A 21,103-nucleotide genomic window follows, 5' to 3' on the forward strand; every position below is an offset into this window, starting at 1 on the left:
TTTTTGCACTAGCGTCTGAATCAACTCTCGCATGACAGTCAAATGCTCTTGCATAGTAATAAACGGCACGTATCCCACTTCTGATGTCGAATTGTCGTTTGGATTTCTAGCGCGAGACAATTCTTCGTTAGCATTTGCCATCATGATGTTCAATAAAGGTTGTATTTACATAAAATTATATTTCTTTACAAAGTTTGATAAATAATTAGTTTAACGGTTAACTAAGATAACAAACAATAAGTAAACAAATGCTTTAAATAATATTCTTGGGTTCTGTAACGAATCCACGGTCAACGGGAAACTTTCTGTACGTTTTAATATATTTTTGATAGCACACTGACACGTTCACTCAGGCACAGGATTTCTCTAAGACTGACTCCAAGACGATGACAGTAAACTCTCCAAGGAGAATGCAAAATAAATGACAGATACAGTTACATATATCAAATACATATCGATCGGGAATATCAACAAATTCCCAAGCGTCGTAACTAGGCAGTTCCACATAAATCCTGATCAAGACTTGATTGTTTATACAGCGTATCCCTTAACACTGGAACCTCCTTTGTAAAACATTTCGTTCATCCCGTGACCGTGGCTACGTTCGGCGACCAGTTATGTCACCCCGAGCCCAAGTATTGAGAAATCTTCCAAAAGAAAGGCTCGATGTCTCTACATCTCCGACATACATATATGAGATCGATATTCTAATAATAAACATAAAATTTATTAAATTGTCTGTCCTATTAGAAAATTACATCCTGAAGATATACATATACATGTAGTATCGTGGACAAAAGGCCTAAGATATCTGCCGAATCGTAGACAATGTCGCGAGAGCCGCGGCATCGTCGGGTACATCAAGGTGTCGTCGGTCCTTTTTAAGTTTCGTGGAAAGGGCCCGCGTGACCCTGGCCACGCGCGTTTCGGGACACGTGTCTCGAACGACGGGAAAAGACAAAAGAGACGTTAAAGTCAGTATTAGTTGAGAAGCCGGAGAGAACGGATGCAAAAGGTGTGCAGAGTGTGAATTGAGAAGCGAGAGCGAGCGAGTGTAGAAGCCGAAGAGTGTGAATCGGGAAGTCGAAAGCCGCGTCTGAAAATAAGACGTACGACAGCATTGTAATTATTTCGTTGCTTCGAATATTATTAATTAAATCAAAACATCATTACTTGTCCTTTCCTCTAAGACCCATTAAGATACTACATACATGTGTGTAATACATTACTAAATCATACATGGACCGAGCGAAACATGACCATACACAAAATGCAACCTCAGCAAGGCCAAGCAGCCACGCGACCGGCACATTCCACTGGTATCAGTAACGAAGGCCATGGAAGGAACGCAGACGCAGCATCAGCAAAATACGACCACCTGCAACATGTACATTCTTTGAAGCACCATTAACACCAAGCAAAACGTGAGATGATCAAGAAGACGAAATTTCAGCAAAGGGTGAGATAATCAAGAAAACAAGAACCCCAGCGGAAATAGGTAGTTACGATATTCATAAATTTTCACGTAGTAATGGTACAATTACAAAAGAAATAATCGATCACGTGACAATTAGGAAGAATATAAATAGAGATTCAGTACTCAATAGAGAGTAGTTGTTGGAGTGCAGTTTTAATTGAAGTCAGAGCTGGTTTTACCGAATTCAGAATTTAATTGAAAGTAGTGTTGAAAGTAGTTAGAGTTCAGTTTTAATTGAGAGCAGTCAGAAATCAGTCTTAATTGGAAACAGTGAGTTTAACTTAAAAAGTATTGTAAGAGTATTGCACTTAAAGTTCGGTATTAACTTGAGATTCGGTGATTCATGTATTCTTTTGTTCATTTACAAGTCGATCCGTCTGCGTCAAAGAAACAATCTAGTACATATTGTAATTCCGTTTAATAAAATTGTTAATTAAGTTCGAAGATCCGAAACATCGAGTAACTAATCCACAAATCAAACAAGGTAGGAGATTCGAAATTGTACACCCTCTTCCCTTCTTTTTTTTACTTTTAATTGAACAAAGTTGTCTTTAACGAAAGTATCCGTCGGCAGCTATAGTTGACAGATAGAAGTATCAAGTAAATAACTCACATAAAATTTCATTAGAACATTTTGAATTCACGACAATTATTCTCTGTATCGACCAGTGATCACGGTGTTTTCAATCATTGGAAACATCTATGGTTTTCGTTTTCCTCTTCCCATCGTTAGCAGATTGCTCATCCTAGGGCGAGGCCTACGAAGCCACACGGATTTTTTACAGAGAATATAATTACAAAATTGAGATAAACGTTCTTGCTCAACATTTAATAAATTGTTTGGAATAAACTCAATCAGCTTTAGATCTAATTTGTTTAGAATTGTTCGCTGTATCAACCAGTGATTACGGTGTTTTCGTCACAGGAAACATCTAAGGTTTTCGTTTTCCACTTCCCACCGTTAGCAGACTGCTCATCCTTGGGTGAGGCCTACGAAGCCACACTGATTGTCTACAGTGAACTCAGTTACCAAATAAAATAATCATTTACTCATTTACGACTTTACTTGTTGTCAAGAACGAATTATAATTCCATGACGAAATCGAGAAAGAATAGAAAAGATAAAAGTCACCTCAGCAAAAAGCGAGCCGATCGTTGGTACAAACGATTAATTGCTGCAGAAATAAAAAAGGAAGAGAGGAGGCATCGAGAAGAATTAGAGAATAGCGTTTATTATTAATCTTATTGGTACGAATACATATTATCCTACCAAACATTTGTAAAATTTATCCAGTTAGAAGCTAGAATATTTATTTATTGTACATCGCTGTATAATATATCTACATTTGCATCCGACGATACTTATTGCTGATATTGTAGTACCTTTAATCAACTAACAACGAATAAATTAAAATATAGTTAAACCAACATAACTCTGTCAGACGAAATAAATACGTTGCCAATTGTCTATCCCTAATAACTTTAATCCTCTCCCGTGCCAGTATTCCTGCGCATAGCAGGTTAGCCGAAAAGTGGAATTCATTTGCCAGTTGCATCAAACGTAAGTCAACGCTACCCATTAAACACCAGTTAGTAGATAATAGACTCTCACCTAGTTCAAAAGACACGACAGACAGGGTACAAGGTTTGTTTTCCTACAGGCAAGAAAGTGCTTACAGAGCCACTTCCAGTCTGGGAATTCAAAAGACACAACATACAAGGGTACAAGGTTTGTTTTCCTACAGGCAAGAAAGTGCTTACAGAGGCACTTCCAGTCTGGGAATTCAAAAGACACGACAGACGAAGGTACAAGATTTGTTTTCCTACAGCCACGAAGGTGCATATAGAGGCACTTCCAGACTGGGAATCAGAAAGACACGATAGACAAACAATACCCATCATACACTAACCCTCCCAACTTTAAGAAATAATAATAATAAAAGGAAATTCTCTGAAATAGTCCTTAGACTATTTCTGGTGGCAGCAACTACCATATTAATCGGACATCTCGATTAATATTTCATAAACAATCATACCATTTCAATTTTCCCCTTCCGATTAAACTTAAGATAACACAACAACAAAAAAAAAAAAAATTTTATCTGGATTTAGTCTAGACTAACACGGAAGGCATAGCACAATCAAATCGAACATAACAGAACGTAACATTTGCACTACATTATGCGTGCAGAACGTAGTGCACGCGGTTTCCATCGTCCAAACAAGCCCAGACACACGTAAATCGCAACAAATCGTCGATTTTAAAGAAAATTATGCAATATTTCTCTCCCGTTTGAGATATTTCGACGTTTAAACGCACTTTGCACTGCGCTATGCGTGCAGAACGTAGTGCACGCGTTTTTCCATCGTCCAAACAAGTAAAGGCGCACATAATGCACAATAATTCGTCGATCTTGTAGTAAATTAAGCGATATTTTTCACCCGTTTGAGATACTTCGACGGTTAAACGCCCTTTGCACTACATTATGCGTGCAGAACGTAGTGCGCGTGTTGTACGTCGTCGAATCAAGCCCAGACACACGCAAATCGCAATAAAACGTCGATTTTGACGAAAATTATGCGATATTTTTCTCCCGTTTGAGATATTTCGACATTTAAACGCACTTTGCACTGCGCTATGCGTGCCGAACGTAGTGTAAACGTTTTCCTTCGTCGAAACAAGCCAAGACACACGCAAATCGCAATATATCGTCGATTTTGACGAAAATTATGCGTTATTTCTCTCCCGTTTGAGATATTTCGACGTTTAAATGCCCCTTTCCCCTGCGCTATACGTGCAGAACTTAGTGCACGCGTTTTCCAGCGTAGAAGCAAGCCAAGACACACGCAAATCGCAATAAATCGTCGATTTTGACGAATATTATGCCATATTTCTCTCCCGTTTGATATATTTCGACGTTTAAACTCCCTTTACACTGCGTTATGCGTGCAGAGCGTAGTGCACGCATTTGCCATCGTCGAAACAAGACCAGGCATAAAAAATTCACAATAATTCGTCGATTTTGTAGAAAATAAAGCGTTATTTCTCTCCCGTTAGAGATATTTCGACGTTTAAACGCTCTTTTTATTGCATTATGCTTGCAGAACGTAGTACACGCCTCTCGTCCAGCGTCGAAACAAGCACAGATACACGCAAATTGCAATAATTCGTCGATTTTGTAGAAAATTATGCGTTATTTCTCTCCCGTTTGAGATATTTCTACGTTTAAACGCCCTTTACACTGCGTTATGCGTGCAGAACGTAGTGCAGGCGTTTTCCATCGTAGAAACAAGCCCAGACACACGCAAATCGCAATAATTCGTTGATTTTGCAGAAAATTAAGCGATATTTCTTTCCCGTTAGAGATACTTCGACGTTTAAACGCTCTTTTCACTGCATTATGCTTGCAGAACGTAGTAAACGCCTCTCGTCCAGCGTCGAAACAAGCACAGATACACGCAAATTGCAATAATTCGTCGATTTTGTAGAAAATTATGCGTTATTTCTCTCCCGTTTAAGATATTTCGTCGTTTAAATGCCCTTTGCACTACATTATGCGTGCAGAACGTAGTGCGCATGTTGTACGTCGTCGAATCAAGACCATACCCACGCTAATCGCAATAATTCGTCGATTTTGTACAAAATTAAGCGATATTTCTCTCCCGTTTGAGATACTTCGACGTTTAAACGCTCTTTGCACTACATTATGCGTGCAGAACGTAGTGGACGCGGTTTCCATCGTCGAAACAAGCCCAGACACACGTAAATCGCAACGAATCGTCGATTTTGACGAAAATTTTGCGTTGTTTCGCTCCCGTTTGAGATATTTCGACATTTAAACGCCCTTTGTACTACATTATGCGTGCAGAACGTAGTGCACGCGGTTTCCATCGTCGAAACAAGCCCAGACACACGTAAATCGCAACAAATCGTCGATTTTGACGAAAATTTTGCGTTGTTTCTCTCCAGTTTGAGATATTTCGACGTTTAAACGCACTTTGCATTGCGTTAAGCGTGCCGAACGTAGTGTACGCGTTTTCCGTCGTCGAAACAAGCCCAGACACACGTAAATCGCAACAAATCGTCGATTTTGACGAAAATTATGCGTTATTTCTCTCCCGTTTGAGATATTTCGAGGTTCAAACGCTCTTTTTATTGCATAATGCGTTAGGAACGTAGTACACGCCTGTCCTCCAGCGTCGAAACAAGCCCAGACACACGTAAATCGCAACAAATCGTCGATTTTGACGAAAATTATGCGTTATTTCTCTCCCGTTTAAGATATTTCGACGTTTAAACGCCCTTTACACTGCGTTATGCTTGCAGAACGTAGTGCGCGTGTTATACGTCGTAAAAACAAGCCCAGATACAGACAAAACGCATTCATTCATCGATTTAGACGAAAATTATGCGATATTTTTCTCCCGTTTGAGATGTTTCGACGTTTAAACGCACTTTGCACTGCGCCATGCGTGCCGAACGTAGTGTAAACGTTTTCCTTCGTCGAAATAAGCCCAGACACACGTAAATCGCAACAAATCGTCGATTTTGACGAAAATTATGCGTTATTTCTCTCCCGTTTGAGATATTTCGACATTTAAACGCCCTTTGTACTACATTATGCGTGCAGAACGTAGTGCACGCGGTTTCCATCGTCGAAACAAGCCCAGACACACGTAAATCGCAACAAATCGTCGATTTTGACGAAAATTTTGCGTTGTTTCTCTCCAGTTTGAGATATTTCGACGTTTAAACGCACTTTGCATTGCGTTAAGCGTGCCGAACGTAGTGTACGCGTTTTCCGTCGTCGAAACAAGCCCAGACACACGTAAATCGCAACAAATCGTCGATTTTGACGAAAATTATGCGTTATTTCTCTCCCGTTTGAGATATTTCGAGGTTCAAACGCTCTTTTTATTGCATAATGCGTTAGGAACGTAGTACACGCCTATCCTCCAGCGTCGAAACAAGCCCAGACACACGTAAATCGCAACAAATCGTCGATTTTGACGAAAATTATGCGTTATTTCTCTCCCGTTTGAGATATTTCGAGGTTCAAACGCTCTTTTTATTGCATAATGCGTTAGGAACGTAGTACACGCCTGTCCTCCAGCGTCGAAACAAGCCCAGACACACGTAAATCGCAACAAATCGTCGATTTTGACGAAAATTATGCGTTATTTCTCTCCCGTTTGAGATATTTCGAGGTTCAAACGCTCTTTTTATTGCATAATGCGTTAGGAACGTAGTACACGCCTGTCCTCCAGCGTCGAAACAAGCCCAGACACACGTAAATCGCAACAAATCGTCGATTTTGACGAAAATTATGCGTTATTTCTCTCCCGTTTGACATATTTCGACGTTTAAATGCCCTTTGCACTGCGCTATACGTGCAGAACTTAGTGCACGCGTTTTCCAGCGTAGAAGCAAGCCAAGACACACGCAAATCGCAATAAATCGTCGATTTTGACGAATATTATGCAATATTTCTCTCCCGTTTGATATATTTCGACGTTTAAACGCCCTTTACACAGCGTTATGCGTGCAGAGCGTAGTGCACGCATTTGCCATCGTCGAAACAAGACCAGGCATAAAAAATTCACAATAATTCGTCGATTTTGTAGAAAATAAAGCGTTATTTCTCTCCCGTTAGAGATACTTCGACGTTTAAACGCTCTTTTCACTGCATTATGCTTGCAGAACGTAGTAAACGCCTCTCGTCCAGCGTCGAAACAAGCACAGATACACGCAAATTGCAATAATTCGTCGATTTTGTAGAAAATTATGCGTTATTTCTCTCCCGTTTAAGATATTTCGTCGTTTAAATGCCCTTTGCACTACATTATGCGTGCAGAACGTAGTGCGCATGTTGTACGTCGTCGAATCAAGACCATACCCACGCTAATCGCAATAATTCGTCGATTTTGTACAAAATTAAGCGATATTTCTCTCCCGTTTGAGATACTTCGACGTTTAAACGCTCTTTGCACTACATTATGCGTGCAGAACGTAGTGGACGCGGTTTCCATCGTCGAAACAAGCCCAGACACACGTAAATCGCAACGAATCGTCGATTTTGACGAAAATTTTGCGTTGTTTCGCTCCCGTTTGAGATATTTCGACATTTAAACGCCCTTTGTACTACATTATGCGTGCAGAACGTAGTGCACGCGGTTTGCATCGTCGAAACAAGCCCAGACACACGTAAATCGCAACAAATCGTCGATTTTGACGAAAATTTTGCGTTGTTTCTCTCCAGTTTGAGATATTTCGACGTTTAAACGCACTTTGCATTGCGTTAAGCGTGCCGAACGTAGTGTACGCGTTTTCCGTCGTCGAAACAAGCCCAGACACACGTAAATCGCAACAAATCGTCGATTTTGACGAAAATTATGCGTTATTTCTCTCCCGTTTGAGATATTTCGAGGTTCAAACGCTCTTTTTATTGCATAATGCGTTAGGAACGTAGTACACGCCTGTCCTCCAGCGTCGAAACAAGCCCAGACACACGTAAATCGCAACAAATCGTCGATTTTGACGAAAATTATGCGTTATTTCTCTCCCGTTTAAGATATTTCGACGTTTAAACGCCCTTTACACTGCGTTATGCTTGCAGAACGTAGTGCGCGTGTTATACGTCGTAAAAACAAGCCCAGATACAGACAAAACGCATTCATTCATCGATTTAGACGAAAATTATGCGATATTTTTCTCCCGTTTGAGATGTTTCGACGTTTAAACGCACTTTGCACTGCGCCATGCGTGCCGAACGTAGTGTAAACGTTTTCCTTCGTCGAAATAAGCCCAGACACACGTAAATCGCAACAAATCGTCGATTTTGACGAAAATTATGCGTTATTTCTCTCCCGTTTGAGATATTTCGACGTTTAAATGCCCTTTGCACTGCGCTATACGTGCAGAACTTAGTGCACGCGTTTTCCAGCGTAGAAGCAAGCCAAGACACACGCAAATCGCAATAAATCGTCGATTTTGACGAATATTATGCGATATTTCTCTCCCGTTTGATATATTTCGACGTTTAAACGACCTTTACACTGCGTTATGCGTGCAGAACGTAGTGCACGCATTTGCCATCGTCGAAACAAGACCAGGCATAAAAAATTCACAATAATTCGTCGATTTTGTAGAAAATAAAGCGATATTTCTCTCCCGTTGGAGATATTTCGACGTTTAAACGCTCTTTGCACTACAGTATGCGTGCAGAACGTAGTGCACGTGTTGTACGTCGTAGAAACAAGCCCAGACACACGCATATCGCAATAATTCGTCGACTTTGCAGAAAATTAAGCGATATTTCTCTCCCGTTAGAGATACTTCGACGTTTAAACGCCCTTTTCACTGCATTATGCTTGCAGAAATTAGTAGACGCCTCTCGTCCAGCGTCGAAACAAGCACAGATACACGCAAATTGCAATAATTCGTCGATTTTGTAGAAAATTATGCGTTATTTCTCTTCCGTTTGAGATATTTCGACGTTTAAACGCCCTTTGCACTACATTATGCGTCAGAACGTAGTGCGCGTGTTGTGTCACGTCCCACGCTCCGCACGTGCCGCAACGAAAACATAGATAACCGCAATACACAAACAACGCAAGTGTCAATTCGTATACCTAGAAACAAACACACAGTGCAATGAAAATGGAAATTATTTAATAAAATTTATTAAACATAGTTTATTATTCATATATACATATATATGGGATTGATATTCTAATAATAAACATAAAATTTATTAAATTGTCTGTCCTATTAGAAAATTACATCCTGAAGATATACATATACATGTGTGTAATACATTACTAAATCATACATGGACCGAGCGAAACATGACTATACACAAAATGCAACCTCAGCAAGGCCAAGCAGCCACGCGACCGGCACATTCCACTGGTATCAGTAACGAAGGCCATGGAAAGAACGCAGACGCAGCATCAGCAAAATACGACCACCTGCAACATGTACATTCTTTCAAGCACCTTGTATATCATTAACACCAAGCAAAACGTGAGATGATCAAGAAGACGAAATTTCAGCAAAGGGTGAGATAATCAAGAAAACAAGAACCCCAGCGGAAATAGGCAGTTACGATATTCACAAATTGTCACGTAGTAATGGTACAATTACAAAAGAAATAATCGGTCACGTGACAATTAGGAAGAATATAAATAGAGATTCAGTACTCAATAGAGAGTAGTTGTTGGAGTGCAGATTTAATTGAGGTCAGAGCTGGTTTTACCGAATTCAGAATTTAACTGAAAGTAGTGTTGAAAGTAGTTAAAGTTCAGTTTTAATTCAGAGCAGTCAGAAGTCAGTCTTAGTTGGAAACAGTGAGTTTAACTTAAAGAGTATTGTAAGAGTATTGCACTTAAAGTTCGGCATTAATTTGAGATTCGGTGATTCATTTATTCTTTTGTTCATTCGCAAGTCGATCCGTCCGCGTCAAAGAAACAATCTAGTACATATTGTAATTCCCTTTAATAAAATTGTTAATTAAGTTCGAAAATCCGAAACATCGTGTAACTAATCGCGAAACAAAATTTAATTGTTAAAACCGATTCATCGCCAAACCATACTCACACCTGATCGACTCCACAAATCAGACAAGGTAGGAGATTTGAAATTGTACACCCTCTTCCCTTCTTTTTTACTTTTAATTGAACAAAGTTGTCTTCAAACGAAAGTATCCGTCGGCAGCTATAGTTGACAGATAGAAGTATCAAGTAAATAACTCACTTAAAATTTCATTCGAACATCTTGAATTCACGACAATTATTCTCTGTATCGACCAGTGATCACGGTGTTTTCAATCATTGGAAACATCTATGGTTTTCGTTTTCCTCTTCCCACCGTTGGCAGATTGCTCATCCTTGGGCGGGGCCTACGAAGCCACATGGATTGTTTACAGAGAATATAATTACATAATTGAGATGAACGTTCTTGCTCAACATTTAATGAATTGTTTGGAATAAACTCAATCAGCTTTAGATCTATTTTGTTTACAATTGTTCGCTGTATCAACCAGTGATTACGGTGTTTTCGTGACAGAAAGCATCTATGGTTTTCGTTTTTCTCTTCCCACCGTTAGCAGATTGCTCATCCTTGGGTGAGGCCTACGAAGCCACACTGATTGTCTACAGTGAACTCAGTCACCAAATTAAATAATCATTTACTCATTTACGACTTTACTTGTTGTCAAGAACGAATTATAATTCCATGACGAAATCGAGAAAGAATAGAAAAGATAAAAGTCACCTCAGCAAAAAGCGAGCCGAACGTTGGTACAAACGATTAATTGCTGCAGAAATAAAAAAGGAAGAGAGGAGGCATCGAGAAGAATTAGAGTCAAATCGCGAAGGTTCACCACCTAGTTTTCGCCCTCAAATTCACCAATTTCCGAACACTGCGAGGCGCATTCCTTTCGATCTCGTTCGCCATCGCCCACATCACACCATAGCGTTTGTTATTAATCTTATTGGTACGAATAAATATTATCCTACCAAACATTTGTAAAATTTATCCAGTTAGAAGCTGGAATATTTATTTATTGTACATCGCTATATAATATATCTACATTTGCGTCCGACGATACTTATTGCTGATATTGTAATACCTTTAATCAACTAACAACGAATAAATTAAAATATAGTTAAACCAACATAACTCTGTCAGACGAAATAAATACGTTGCCAATTGTCTATCCCTAATAACTTTAATCCTCTCCCGTGCCAGTATTCCTGCGCATAGCAGGTTAGCCGAAAGGTGGAATTCGTTTGCCAGTTGCATCAAACGTAAGTCAACGCTACCCATTAAACACCAGTTAGTAGATAATAGACTCTCACCTAGTTCAAACCCCACAACAGACAGGTTACAAGGTTTGTTTTCCTACAGGCAAGAAAGTGCTTATAGAGGCACTTCCAGTCTGGGAATTCAAAAGACACGACAGACGAAGGTACAACGTTTGTTTTCCTACAGGCAAGAAGGTGCTTACAGAGGCACTTCCAGACTGGGAATCCAAAAGACACGATAGACAAACAATACCCATCATACACTAACACTCCCAACTTAAAGAAAATAATAATAATAAAAGGAAATTCTTCGAAATAGTCCTTAGACTATTTCTGGTGGCAGCAACTACCATATTAATCGAACATCTCGATTAATATTTCATAAACAAACATACCATTTCAATTTTCCCCTTCCGATTAAACTCAAGATAACACAACAAAAATTTTATCTGGATTTAGTCTAGACTAACACGGAAGGCATAGCACAATCAAATCGAACATAACAGAACGTAACAGATAAAAATTTTTGGTGGCAGCGGTGGGATACGCTCCACAGAGGATTAAAGTTATTACTGTCATTGATAAAATATATATCTGAAAAATAATGGCAACCAAATTAGAGTCATTGGATGAAGATGTGCTTTTGACATTGTCGGAAAAACTAAGAACGTGGGATGCAAATTATCGAGTAATAACCGATATGATTGCAAAAATGAACGAATTACAAAAAGACGTACGCGAACTCAAAACAATAAGAGAACCTCAGTCACCTGCATCGCCGCCGGCAACCCAACAAGAAACAGTACAGCCAGGCGGATATCCCCAACCGATTAAGCTAAAAGACGCGATCGAGTCAGTACCAGTATTCGACGGACATCGACCCTCAGTATTTCAATTTTTAAGAGCATGCGAGCGCGCACGAAACATGGTTCCTAGGCATCAAGAACCCCAGTTAGTAAAACTATTAATGAATAAGCTTCGCGGACATGCGTTTCTCGCCGTCGAAGATACAGAACTAATAAGTTTGAACGAGTTCGGGAACAAATTAAAGGATCTGTTTGGCCCAAAGAAATCTCTTAACGAATACAAGGGAGAATTAGGAACGATATACCAACGACCTGGGGAAGATATATTAGATTACATGGATCGCGTTAGAAATCTTAGGTTAGCGATAATGGACGGAGAAAGAAGCGAGTACGGCACGATATCACCGGACATCCAAGATACAATAGATTGGGAAACGAGGGAAGCTTTCGTTAAGGGGCTTCCAAACGAGGTGTATTTACGGGTGAAGATAGCAGGATACCACACTTTAGAAGAGGCGTATCGCCAAGCCGTTAAGGCAACACAAGAAGTGAAACAAATGAACGATAGAACGCGACTCCAACGACCAACATTTCTGAATAATTACAAACGCGACAACGTACGACCCTTGACTACTAATAACAATATCAGAAACAATCATCAGGATCGAAGGTCCGAACCTCCATCACAGAATTATTCAAAACAGGATATCATAACATGTAATTATTGTAAAACACCTGGGCATTTAGTAAAGGATTGTTATAAATTTAAAGCACGGGTAGATGCTGGAATAATTATTCCCTATGCTCAAGAACAGTCGGGAAACCGAACATGTCCTTCGGGGAAATGGGGCGAGCCACGAAGGGACGAGTTTTCGAATCGCCCAAGAGTGCAAGCGGCCACAAGGAGGCCGGCGCCTATGGTAATAAAGAGAACAAGGGCAGCTGCCCCCGCGAAATCGACTCCACAATCCGTAACAAGGAACAAAGCGAACGTAACGTCGACTGTAAAATCAAGGGAACAACCATTAAATACTGTGGGGGAACCATCTTACAGCCACGCGAAAATAAAAACAGAGAGTCCGAAATCTCAAGGCCAAAAGGAAGAACCAACACGGAAGGAACAGACGAGGGAAAACCACCAGGAACCGGACTCAGATGCGGAAGACGACCTCTTCGGATTATTTCAATAAAATTAAACGATTCTCTAACAACCCCAACTGCACGAATAGTTTCCCCAGACTTAAAAACCAAGACAAGTTTACTACTAGACTCTGGATCAGAAATCAATATTATCAAAAAACCTGCTTTACTCGATTCAGCTATCATCGACGAACAGAAACAAATTGAAGTGAGAGGAATTACGGCAACGAGCCTGGTCTCCCTAGGGCAGACAGTAATACAGGTCGCAGGCCATCCAGTCATTTTTCACGTAGTTGATGACTCATTGCTGATCGATCAAGACGGAATCTTAGGATCCGAATTTTTTGCAGGATGCAAAGCTCGTTTGGATTACGAGAAAAGGCATATCAAATGGAGAAATATTTATATTCCCTTCGATACTAAAGAAAGAATAATCGTACCGAAACGAAGTTCGATAACATGGTCAATTAATATCGCAAATCCAGAGATAAGAGAGGGATTTATTCCCAAAATCGAGCCGATCAAGGGGATCTATTTTGGTAATGCAGTTGTGAGAAATCATAAAGGAAAAGGTTATCTGAGAATAATAAATACTACTTCAACAGATTATGAATTTACGACACCAACAATGGTAATCAAAGAATTTGAAAACCTCACCCCGCTTCCTAGTACGGCGTGTAATACAATTTTAAAAACAAAGGAAAGCAGATCTGACAAAATAATTGAATTACTACGACTTGAACACTTGAACGAAGAGGAAAGGAAAAACGTCGAAAAATTGATTCGTAATAATCAAGATAGATTTCATATTCCAGGAGAGACACTGGAAGCAACTGGAATTCTAGAACATAGAATAATTACAACTGATGATATACCAGTTAATACAAAACAGTATCGTTACCCACCAGTACACCGAGAAGAAATAAATCGACAAATTCAAGAATTATTAGACACAGACATCGTGGAACCATCGATATCCCCATACAATTCTCCGCTATGGATCGTACCGAAAAAACCCGATTCGCAAGGAAACAAACGTTGGAGATTAGTTATTGATTATAGGAAGCTGAACGATAAAACGATCGGCGATGCTTTTCCACTCCCCAATATCACAGAAATATTGGATCAATTAGGAAGAGCAAAATACTTTTCTACGTTTGACTTGGCATCAGGTTTCCATCAGATCCGTATGTCACAGGAGGATGCCCATAAAACTGCATTTTCGACACCGTACGGACACTTTCAATTCAAAAGAATGCCCTTTGGATTAAAAAATGCTCCAGCAACATTTCAACGCTTGATGAACTCAGTATTATCCGGACTGCAAGGAATAGAACTATTCGTCTATCTGGATGACATTGTAATTTATTCGAGGTCACTTCAAGAACACGAAAGTAAATTTAACAAATTAATGGAAAGACTAAGGAATGCTAAATTACGATTACAGCCCGATAAGTGTGAGTTCTTACGACATGAAGTAAATTATTTAGGACATATAATTAGTGAAGATGGCGTAAAACCTGACCCAAAGAAAATCGAAGCCGTGTCGAAATTTCCACGACCCAAAAAGGTAAAAAACATCAAACAATTTTTAGGACTAGCAGGATACTACAGAAGATTTATACCCGATTTCTCCAAAGTCGCAAAACCATTGACGCAACTATTGAAGAAAGATACCCCCTTTAAATGGGCAGAAAATCAAGAAAATGCGTTCAATAATTTAAAAACAGCATTAATGACAAAACCCATTCTACAATATCCAGATTTTTCTAAACCCTTTAATCTTACCACAGACGCATCAGGATATGCAATAGGCGGCGTACTGAGTCAGGGGCCGATTGGAAAGGATTTGCCAATCGCATATGCCTCGAGATTATTAAATTCCGCCGAACAAAACTACTCCACTATCGAAAAGGAGTGTTTAGCAATCGTCTACAGCGCAATGTATTTCCGACCGTATCTGTACGGAAGAAAATTTACTATTGTAACCGATCATAAACCTTTGGTGTGGATGCATTCTATCAAGGACCCTACTTCAAGAATCTGGAAATGGAAATTAAAATTGTCGGACTTCGAATTTGACATTATATACAAAGAAGGCAGGGCAAACGCAAACGCGGACGCATTGTCTAGAAACCCTCCGGAGATCTGCCTACCAATCAGGAGGAGAGAAGAAAATTCACCGATCCAGTATCCTGCCCCAAAACGATTCGAATTAGACACCTCAACCGAAGACTCTCCCATATTTGAAGCTAAACCACGTGTCTTGTCTCCATCCCAAGACTCTACAAAACGAAGAAAAGTTTTTACCCGGAAACATTTTACCATAGAAGAAACCCCCGTAAAATACTTTGATCAAGCATTATCTGAACTCGATGCGAAAACAGGCGAAGAAATATCCAACCAAGAAAAGGAGGATAGTGATACAACAAGCGAAGAGGAACCCTCCATTGCAATCCCAGAACTAACATAACAACAAGAAAGAGACACGAGACCTACTATACTTGCGGAACTAAAAATTTCGGAAACTCGAGACTCGATTACGAGAGTGAATGATCATAAAATAATATTCATAGATATATATGGCACCCCGATAGATAAAGAAGCCTTAGAGATGAAGGAAGCAGGGCGATTGCCTCGTTATGAAGTTTAATGTTGGAAAAAGCAAGGTTGAATCATGACTCCGGGAAATACATCGTATCCCTACCAATAAAAGAAAATCGAAATATTTCAATAACACCAGAAAATTTATTAAATTCATTAAAATCATTGTTGGACGTAGTTAACGAAAAACAACTAACTTCCTTCAGCATTAGCAAAGGAAATTTAGAAGAGATACCCTGGCGACACATAATCAGGAAATTAAAGGAGGTTTTCATAGAAAAAACAATAACTATTACCATTTGTACCGGGGAAGTAATTACCCCACCAGTAGAAACACGAAGCAATATAATACGAGAAAAACACGAATCGTCTGTAGCAGGACACAAAGGAATAACTAAAACTTATTTGAGAATACGACAACACTATTATTGGGAAAATATGAAAAAGGAAATTCAAGATTATGTAAGGACATGCAAGGAGTGCCAATTAAAGAAACTCACAAGGATAAAAACGAAGCAACCAATGATACTTACGGACACACCAGGTAAAGCGTTCGATAAAATCAGTATGGATATCGTTGGGCCGTTGCCAAAGACTCAAAAGGGAAACGAGTATATACTAACTATCCAAGATCTATTGACAAAGTACTCAATCGGGATCCTCATGGTAGGAATCTCTTCAGCCGAGATAGCTGACGCCTTCGTAAAACGATTTATCTGTCGATTCGGGTCGCCGAGAGCCATTCTCACTGATCAAGGAGCGAACTTTACATCTTCGCTAATGAAGAAAGTAGCAAAAAGATTCCGCGTTAAACAATACACCACGTCGGCATATCACCCACAAAGTAACGGCTCAATCGAAAGATCTCACCATGTATTGACAGAATACCTGAAGTTATATATTGAAAATTCCAGAAATTGGGACGAATGGGTGGAACTAGCCATGTTTTCCTACAATACCTCTGTACACGAAGGAACGAAATTTTCACCACATGAATTGGTTTTTGGACACTTGGCCAGAGAACCTACTGGTGAAGTGATAATCGAAGAAAACATGGAACCAACATACGCAGAATATCTCACAGACTTGTTCAAAAAAATCAACACCGTGCAGCAAATGGCAAGGGAAAACTTGATAAAATCTAAATTAAGATCAAAGGAATACTACGACCGACGAATCAACCCTCAAAATTTTAAAACAGGAGATTTGGTATATCTACTAAAAGAACCTAGTAAAGGAAAATTCTCTGATCAATATACTGGACCATATAAAGTGTTAGAAATTTTGCAAAATCAAAACGTCAAGATTGAAGTAAAAGGACTCCCTCGAACAGTACACTTGAATAAATTAAAACTGGCACATCATCGAAATAGACCACCAGAACGATTCCAAGAGGAAATGTAACACGGTAATATATGGCGTAATATTGCTTGTCGAATATTGCATTTGCGTTTCAATCATTCCTTAGAAATAAAATGAGTAATCCAGTAAATAATTACAAAACAGTAAAAGTGGAAAGATATCTCGTGAACAATTATTCATCATAAAAAGAAACAAAACAAGTTGTGGACCCACTCCATAGAACATAGTATACAACTGTCAACGAATGGATAAACTAACCTCAACTGCTTCAATATATGTATATATGGAAGAAAATAATAGTGTTAAATCTTCACAATATCTCAATTAAACTAGCGGAATGGTCTTAGCAAACAGAAGGGTACCTTATAAGTTAACAAATTCCATATACAACAAGTTATCGTAGAAGAGAGTGTACACGAAAGAGTTCCACGAGGATTTGCTACGGATCCATCTTCGCAAAACATAATATATGACGGTATGAAGATACCAAAGGTAATAAATACCAAGGTAACCAATCATAACCTAAAAAAAAAAAAAGGGTAGAATGTTATAAATCATCTTGGAATAAAAATGGACAATAATAAGAAGCTTGTTACTCACATCGGAAGATACACATTGAAGCCAACGCTAACGAACCAGTCAAGACGGCAACAGGAAACTGAAAACAAAGGGAAATTTACGACATCATAACAAAGTTAGGCAGATACTTATACAATACTGAACCAGACATTGCCGAGGCAATCAAGACGGCAACAGGAAACTGAAAAACAAAGAGAAATTTATGACATCATAACAAATAATCCAACACTAATCTATTATACAGATATTTTATAGTGCTTTATATATATCTATATATATACTTACAATTCTAGGATAAATAAAAGTAATCATAATAAGTGTTGGAAATGTAGCGAAGAACCAGAAAATACCCAACGCGCTCCATATAATTGTTCCAAATAAAGTACTCGGTGGTGAAGGATTAGAATTGTAGAATCTGTAAACAATAATGATGTTAATTAACAATATATAGACTGGTTCTAGAATTACATTATACAGATGTGAAACAACGACAAAATCACATGTTATTAGATTAAAACATCACACAGTATATAAATGTTATAATGATTACACAAACAACACTATTGTCACAAAAATTATTTAACTGCGCTAAAATAGAGGAAACTAAGCGACGAGCGAACAATTATTTCAGTATTAAGCAAACTAAAGACGCGTCGCTATACTTTTACAGGAGACACTCACGAGCGGCCATCTTGGACCGCCATGAACATAGCATAGCTCTTACACGTGCACATCGACTAGAGACATTCACGAGCGGCCATCTTGGATTGCCATGAACATAGGAAAGCGTTTACGCATGCGCGCCGAATACACGCAATAATTATGCACATTAAATAAATGCAAAATAATATTATTCCTATTGCAATTATACATCAATTATTAAAATAAAGTCACAAATAATTTCGCATTAATGTAATGTCGTCACATACTAGAGACATTTACAGGCGGCCATTTTAAATAACCAACACGTGCTAATAGTATTTTTATGCGTTACAAAATAAATCATGTTTTCAATTAAAGAATGAATATTTTACAAATAATAATAGAAAAGGGGAAGATCATAACGAAGAAGGAACAAAATAATGATCAATACAACGTAACGCAAGAATAATGAAAATTGATGGGAATATATATACATACATATACATACACATAAACATACATACACATTTATACATAACACATGCATACGTACAATTGTAAACAAACATTCACATACTAAAACTCTTTCCCTATGTATATACATACATATACAATATGTATACAACGTAATAACAATAATATACACACAAAATGAATACTTATGTAAAACAATAAACATTCATAACAAACCATATATATTATATTTATTATATTATATTATAATTTTCATGCATGTCCATTATATTTATTGACACAATCATACACACACACACATATATATATATAAATCTATATAAATACATATATATATATAAATTTTTGTAACTTATATTGTAAACACTAGAATGTAAAGACATAAGGTGTTAGCAAGGAAATCGCACCAAAGACACACATCCTATCTCAACATCCTATCTCAACATGAAAATCATACAGAATGTAGTGCAGTACTACCCACACTATACAACATCGACGGACTGGCACAAGTTCGTACCAAAACCGATGGAGGCAATTGCACCACAAGAACTCTGTCCAGACACACGCCAAACATGGCAATATTCAGCACCATATCACTGGCCACAAGCGGAATATATATACCCAAAGGGACCTGGATACACTACGAGACCACGTCATGTTCCCAGCTGAGAAAACAGCAATATTAAACACACTGGCCAGAGGAGCAACAGGAAAAGTAATCGTCCCTGGAACGGTAAATATCTTGGGAATCATGGATGAAAACGCACTAACGACACTAGCAAAGAATACTGCATCGAAATTATGGACTGGTTTTATGGAATTCGGAACGGTCAGCGCAGCAATACTTGGAATATTCATAATACTGAAAATGATGAAAACAATAGTTGACATAGTTATACATGGATATCAATTACGCGAAACTTACGGATGCGGACTCGCACTACTCGGAGCAATATGGGGCTCAGTCACTCACCTGCTATTGTACACCAAGGGAAAACGCAACGTCAAAAATCAAACACAACCACAAGGAATATCAATTACATCTAACGATACAATATATCAACAACCAACAACCACTACGTCCGCTCTAAATGAGCTGAAGGACACAATCAGTCAAATTTCCTCCGGAAATTTGAACTCCAAGAGGGGGGGTGTCACGTCCCACGCTCCGCACGTGCCGCAACGAAAACATAGATAACCGCAATACACAAACAACGCAAGTGTCAACTCGTATACCTAGAAACAAACACACAGTGCAATGAAAATGGAAATTATTTAATAAAATTTATTAAACATAGTTTATTATTCATATATACATATATGAGATCGATATTCTAATAATAAACATAAAATTTATTAAATTGTCTGTCCTATTAGAAAATTACATCCTGAAGATATACATATACATGTGTGTAATACATTACTAAATCATACATGGACCGAGCGAAACATGACTATACACAAAATGCAACCTCAGCAAGGCCAAGCAGCCACGCGACCGGCACATTCCACTGGTATCAGTAACGAAGGCCATGGAAAGAACGCAGACGCAGCATCAGCAAAATACGACCACCTGCAACATGTACATTCTTTCAAGCACCTTGTATATCATTAACACCAAGCAAAACGTGAGATGATCAAGAAGACGAAATTTCAGCAAAGGGTGAGATAATCAAGAAAACAAGAACCCCAGCGGAAATAGGCAGTTACGATATTCACAAATTGTCACGTAGTAATGGTACAATTACAAAAGAAATAATCGGTCACGTGACAATTAGGAAGAATATAAATAGAGATTCAGTACTCAATAGAGAGTTTTTGTTGGAGTGCAGATTTAATTGAGGTCAGAGCTGGTTTTACCGAATTCAGAATTTAATTGAAAGTAGTGTTGAAAGTAGTTAAAGTTCAGTTTTAATTCAGAGCAGTCAGAAGTCAGTCTTAGTTGGAAACAGTGAGTTTAACTTAAAGAGTATTGTAAGAGTATTGCACTTAAAGTTCGGCATTAATTTGAGATTCGGTGATTCATTTATTCTTTTGTTCATTCGCAAGTCGATCCGTCCGCGTCAAAGAAACAATCTAGTACATATTGTAATTCCCTTTAATAAAATTGTTAATTAAGTTCGAAAATCCGAAACATCGTGTAACTAATCGCGAAACAAAATTTAATTGTTAAAACCGATGCATCGCCAAACCATATTTACACCTGATCGAC

General features: G+C 38.6%; 1 long non-coding RNA gene across 1 annotated transcript; it reads left to right on the forward strand.

Annotated features, from left to right (window-relative positions):
- The first annotated feature begins 2,706 nt into the window (after window positions 1-2,706).
- LOC126928529 (uncharacterized) lies at window positions 2,707-11,727 on the forward strand. The gene is made up of 2 exons (XR_007716748.1): window positions 2,707-3,146; window positions 11,480-11,727. It is a non-coding gene; the product is annotated as an uncharacterized LOC126928529 (long non-coding RNA).
- Window positions 11,728-21,103: the final 9,376 nt, after the last annotated feature.

This window comes from Bombus affinis, unplaced genomic scaffold (assembly GCF_024516045.1).
Source record: "Bombus affinis isolate iyBomAffi1 unplaced genomic scaffold, iyBomAffi1.2 ctg00001045.1, whole genome shotgun sequence".
NCBI lineage: Eukaryota > Metazoa > Arthropoda > Insecta > Hymenoptera > Apidae > Bombus > Bombus affinis.